Source organism: Solanum pennellii, chromosome 3 (assembly GCF_001406875.1).
Source record: "Solanum pennellii chromosome 3, SPENNV200".
NCBI classification, from domain to species: Eukaryota; Viridiplantae; Streptophyta; class Magnoliopsida; order Solanales; family Solanaceae; genus Solanum; species Solanum pennellii.
Window position 1 is genome coordinate 60,546,813 of NC_028639.1, and position 6,857 is coordinate 60,553,669.

Below are 6,857 nucleotides of genomic sequence, written 5' to 3' on the forward strand. Positions count from 1 at the left end.
GGGCGGGTAGGATGGGGTGGGTAGGGGGAGGTTGGAAGCTCCGAAAAATGTTTTCCTCCATTACAAAAACACACCCTATGACTAAGTGCAGACAAAACCTAACATAAAACGTGAGTTACTGTTTTCCGACCTTCTCTATAACTAAACTTCACAACTTCATTATGATCATGCATACTTCTGATTTGATGAAATCATCTTTAAATAACTGATTAAATTGAAGATATGAATTGTTATCTAGTTAACATCTTTTAGGATTTATCTATCCATTCGTTTTTTTAAAAAAAAAATAATCTTGAGCTGAAATTCAAATTGTGGTTATACAAGTTAAATATCAATAAGTTAAATTATTGAGATTAATCAGGTCAAATCGAGCGGGTAAGATCCAATGCGACTCTAATTTCAACCTATTTTAGTATCTCAAATTTCAACTCAATCCGCTCTTTTGACACCCCCATGTGCAACTATCACCATGTTTAGTCGAATGAGTGTGGAGACCCAAATCACCACATTGAGCACAAACTTTATCTTCACAGCTAACCCAAGAATGCACCGATCGGGAATTGAACTCGGTCTATACCGTGGCATGATACTATTCCACCACTAGAACACTGGTGCTACTTGTTATCCATCTATTTGCTCATGTTATACCACAATAGAAATTATAAATAAAATATATGAGAGTAGTTAGAATTGAATGAACAGGCTCAAAATTTCTGAAATTTTGGTATTCAAAATGTGAATAAGTAATCATGTTTTGAAGTTGAGGTCAATTAGGCTTGTACCAGGAAATGAAGTGAAATAAAGTTAAAATTTTGCGCATTCAAATTATTCTTCATAAAATAATAATATCTTGTAGTTTTATTATGAATTTTCGAAAGTAATAGAAATCACATAAACAACTTTTTCAATTTATAAAAATCACTCAAATTAGTTTTATTTTGATACATAGCAAAAGCCAGATACATTAAATTCGATACGTATAAGCAAATTCATTTACGCTACTTCAATCAATTCAAAATTTAAATTTTATTTTCTCAATTCTTTTCTAATTCCGCACAACTTCAAAAAATTCAATCTTTTTTCTTTAAATCTCTTCCAGACCCGCCCAACTTCAAACAATTCAAATTTTCTTCTCTAAAATTCTCATCCAAATCGTAATAGATTCAAAAAAGTCGAAAACAATAGCTGATACATGTTGAATATTTCTATTTTGTTGAGATATTCAGGAATTTGAGAAAGCAAGTGAGTTATGAAAGATACAGAAATGATGGATTTCCAATTACTTTTCCCAGTTCGTCGAAGATTTCAATTTTGATTCACAATTATCATTTTTTTCCACAAGATACATCATGAATATTTTAATTTTACTAAGACATTCATAAATCAGAAAAAAAAATAGATCTAACATTCAGGAATCTGGAAAAAAAATTATGAGACTGGATTCGCAATGTATAAAATAGACCAGAACTTTAATTTCAGCGTAAAATAGATCTGATAGTAGAGGTATTGAATTACATATATTGTGTTATTAATTCAATTTTTTATTTGTATTTTCGAGATGACTAGATCAATCATGATACATTAGTATTTAGGTATCTCGTATAGAATGATAAATATTGTATTCTTATTAATTAGACACATCAAATAAGTAAATTTAACATGTAAAGTGTTTGCTTAGAATTCGACACATTACTGTGTGATAGTTTATATATATCAGAATAAAAACCTCAACAGCAGCCTTCATTGAACCCCTTCTTCCTATCCTTGCTACCTATGAAACGAGTCCCTCTTTCATTCACTAAAGAAGACGCAGCTGATAGATGGATGAATATCAGATCTTGTATCATGACCAAATATTTAGCATGATACATTACTATTTTTGTATCTTATTGTGTTTGGGAAATACCATATTTTATAGATGATATATTATACATGTAATTTTATGTAAAAACATCAAAATGTTCGCTAATGAGGATATGTATCAAATTATATGTTTGGATTAGATATTAAGTAAGTTAGTTATCTGATTGTTTGTGATTGATACATAGAAATAACTATTTATGGAATGTTTCACTAATTTTCTAATATTAACAGGTTGTTGCATCATCTGATTTTCTTTATTCAGTCTATGATTATGAAAGAAGATACATATTTTTCTTAAACATAATATGCAATTGTGAAAAATTTCAAGTTCATAAGATACATTTTTTTTATATAATGTATCATTTGAAGTTGATAATAATGTACCTGATATAATAATGTTGTGAAAAAAATAATGCATGTAAGCTGAAATAAATTGTATCTATAAATGTATCATAATAAATAAGAATCATGTTATCAATTGGATACATGAATGAATCAACAACTAACTACAACTAAGCGTCCAATTTATCAGCATGAATGAATTAATAACTAACTACAACTAAGCGTTCAATTTATCAGCATGAATGAATCAATGACTAACTACAACTATGTGTCCAATTTATCAGCATGAATGAATCAACAACTATCTACAACTAAGTTATCAAGTATATACGTGAATGAATCAACAATCAAGTTATCGAGTACATTGTATTAATTAGGTGTCACGTGTGTTAGCAACTAACTAGAACTACTGTGATTTTTTTTTTGTATATGTAAAGCATGAATGAATTTGATACTTAATTTATGACATTTTTGTATCGTATTATATAAGACAAATGTATAAGACAATTCATATTGTAAATAAAAACTAAATATAATGAAAGTTGAAGTCAAAATAATCAAGTTTTTAAAGAAATACTCTAATACTTTGTAGAAAAAGTATCTTAAAACAATAAAAATAAACACTCTAGAACTAGAGAACTAGAGTTAATGTATCTTAAAAATCATAACTCTAAAAAGGTGCCTAACAATTGATAGATAATCTCTATTCAACATTAACCAAATCCTCTTTAGTTGGTGTTGTGAATGACTCTTAGGCTTTAATGGATCCTCATTTTCACTAACGTATCTTGTCTTGGCCTTTTCGACACCAAACTTTTTAAATAGAACTGCATATCGTGTACGAATGTAATTAATCTGATAGGAAATCATTGGATGGAATACGAATTTCATCGCTAAAGAACTCAGAAAATGCAGCTACAAACAATCCACAGTCCCTTCAAGATGCAGAAATTACATTATAAAAATAAAGAAGATACATATAATTCAAAACAAAATCACATTAATACTTACATGCTATATCACTTGTTTATGCTTATCACTAGACAAACTTTTATGTCTGATACTTATATATTAAAATTGGATATAATGTATCTAATACACACCGACTAATGCAAGTTTTGACTAATACATCATTTAATATGATACAAATATATCAGATACACATTGAATAATACAAATTTTGACTAATACACCATTGAACATTATTTTGTATCAATGACAAGAAATCTTGTCACTGATGCACAACTAAGCATATTACGACATTTTATACATTATACATTTTATAACTTCATATAATTACAATTATTCAAGTAATGAACAAAATTAGAATTTAGTGTATTCACTAATTAAACTTAAATATTAACACATTACAATATGAAACATAAATTTTATCATTAAAATATATCATTTTTTGATTGACGTTATAAACAAGTGTTATCTCTTAGCCATTTCTAAATAGAACATATGTAAAATAAACATCAAATTTTAATATAGCATATATATAAAAGTGAACAATAGTAATACTTAAACCATAAATGACATAAATAGTCAATTAACTTTAGGAGTGAGTCTACAATGGTCTCTTAATTATACACTTAACATATATACTCCTTTAACTATTCAAAAATTTGTCAGCTTTGGTCTTTTAACTATATACTTATCGATTTTAGTCCCTTAACAATAAAGTTATCGATTTTAATCCTTTTGATATTCAAAAACTTATCAGGTTTGGTCTTTGCCCATTTCTTTAGTACAATAGCTTAGATTTATATTAACAGAAATATTCGTGAAATTAAATCTTTAAGCCATTTCTAAAGTTGTTTCTCTATCCCCGCATTTTTTTTCTTCAAACTACTCTTATAAAAAGAAGAATAACGTCTACGATTCAAAATAAAATTAATGAGAAAACAAGATATAAATCCTAATTTTATTCAATGGAGGATAAAATTAAGCATATAATTGTTGTTAATGATTTGAAGTCACACTTGATATTTTAATTAATGTGGATTTTATTTAATTAACTCAAATTCTTTACGTAAAATAAAATAAATAGAATAATAAAAATGATCTATTTAAAAATAATTTTAGAAAAAACTACAAATAAACCATTTTATAAATTTCAATTTCTGAAAAATTAAACGAATTTCGCTCAATGAAGTCGTTGGAGTACAAACTTTGAATTTAACGGGGAATAATTTTTTCTTTTTATAATAAAGATTAGCATATTCAAGTCATTAGTAGCAATAAATATGCTTCATTGTATCCTCTGGTAAATAAAATTATGACTTATATTTTTTTTCTCGTGAATTTTATTTTGAATCGTTAAGGTTAAGGTTCTTAACATTAGGTTAATTTGAAGACAAAGAAGCGCAGAAAGAGGAACAACAGAAAAAATTGCTAAAAGATTTAATTTCTCGAGACATGAATTCTGTTAATATAAATCTAACCTATTTATATTAACAAATGAGAAAAGACCAAACCTGATAAGTTTTTTGAATACTTAAAGGACTAAAATCAGTAATTTTATAGTTAAGCGACTAAAACTGATAAGTGTATAGTTAAGGGAACAAAGTTGACAATTTTTTGAACAGTTAAAGAACCATATCCGTCAAGTGTATAATTAAAGGATCATTTTAGACCTACTCCTATAATTAAGGGACTATTTCTGTCATTTTCTCAGAATTGTTCCAATGGTAAGGACAAGGAGGATTGTTCCAATGGTAAGGACAAGGAGGATCTTATCATGCTAAATGCATGATTAAGAATACCAAAAGGTCCACTACACAAAAAGGCCGAAATCGTGGGGGTTACAAAGCGGAGGTTAGTTGTAACCTCCACAAATTACCTTAAATAGAGGAGATTTTAATATCTGACGAAAAATAAAAGTAAATAGCGGGGATTTAAAATTCCGTCATCTAGAAAGAGAAAAATTCAAATTAATAGCCAGAGTTTAAACCCCCGCTATTTGTAAATATAATTTTTTATTTTAATTAGGTTTATTTTGTTGTAATCTTGCTGTACTTTTCATGGTTTAGCTGTCCATGTTGGTATTTGGCAAATAATGAACTGAAATACTCAAACTCTTTAGTGACTTCATTTGGCCAAAAAATTTGTTTAGTGAGGATGTAGAAGTCGTAGTAGAATCAGTAGAGGGAACAGATTGCCAAATTTATACTCCATTGATTGCTAAATGATATCGAATCAGTTCTTCCTTATTTATACTCCATTGGTTGCTATTGCCAAATTTATACTTCACTCATTGCTAGGGGTGGCAAACGGTCGGATTGGATTGGTTTTGTATGGGTTGAATATGATTTGAGAAAAAATGGTTGGATCATAATCCATCCAAATATAATATGATCAAATATGATTTGGTCAAAATGGTTCTAACCCATTCAACCAAATTTGTTTTTCAAAAACATAAATGTAACCCTCTCCACATATCCCGGGGCGCCCCCTCCCCCCCCCACCTTTCACCAACCTACCCCTAAAAAAATTATTTTTCAAAAATAAAAAAAATTATTTTTCAAAAAAAAAAAAATTACCCCGCCTCCCTGGCAACCCCCTGCCCCCCACTCCACCTTCCACCAACATACCCTAATTTTTTTTCAAAAAAAATAATAATTTGTTTTTGTAAAAAAAAAGTTTACCCTCTCTTTCCGGGCATTCTACGCCCCCCACCCCCACTCCACCCCAACTTCCACCAACCTACCACTAATTTTTTTTTATTGAGTGAAAGTGAAAATAAATGATCTAATATGGATCAAATGGATACCCATAGTGAACTCATTTTGAGCATATTTGAAAAGACTTTTAAAATAGCTTGAAGCCTATATTTGACCAATTATAATATGAGCGATCCAAGTCATTATATATGGTTAAAATGAGCTCATTTTATTAATATGGGCTGAAATTACCACCCCTATTGATTGCCAAAGTCAACTAGGTAGATTCAAAAGCAGACAATAAGCAAAATATTTCTTCCTTATTTTCTAACACTAGTTAGCTTTTCGATCCATCGGATATATTAACTTAAGTTAGTCATTCTATATGACATAGTAATATTAGATATACTATAGTAATTTGTACATTCATATAGGAAGACTCTATTAGTAAATTCAAGCTGTCCAACATTTCATTTTGAAGTATTTCGAGGTGATTTTCGGGTGACAATCTATGTGTTTGTTTCTGTCTCATTTTTTTTTCTTAGTAAGATCTAAAAAATATAATTTATCTTGATAGCTGTAGTTGTAACTATAATTTGTTTATATGTTAACTTTGACAATTTAAAAATGATATGGGATCAAGTATTTTTTTTATCAAAATTGTACATTGAACTTATTTACTTTCATTCTTCTGGAAATGACATGGGAGCAAGATTATAAAATGATGCAAGTTTGGCATTTCGCTCAAGAGACTCTTTGCATACATTTCAAACAGAGAATGTTTGGTAAGTGCTAGAATGAATTTTGCATACATTTTACTTGTTTGTTTGTTTCTCATTTGGATTTTTGTGGAACTGGAATGATCTCAGGAAATAGTTGTGAGCAAAGAGATTTTGAATGTGACGGCTCTAGTAATTTCTTTGTGTACTTGGGAACTAAATGTTAGGACCGAAAATAAGCAGGTGTAAATGCGGAAGCTAGCAAAGC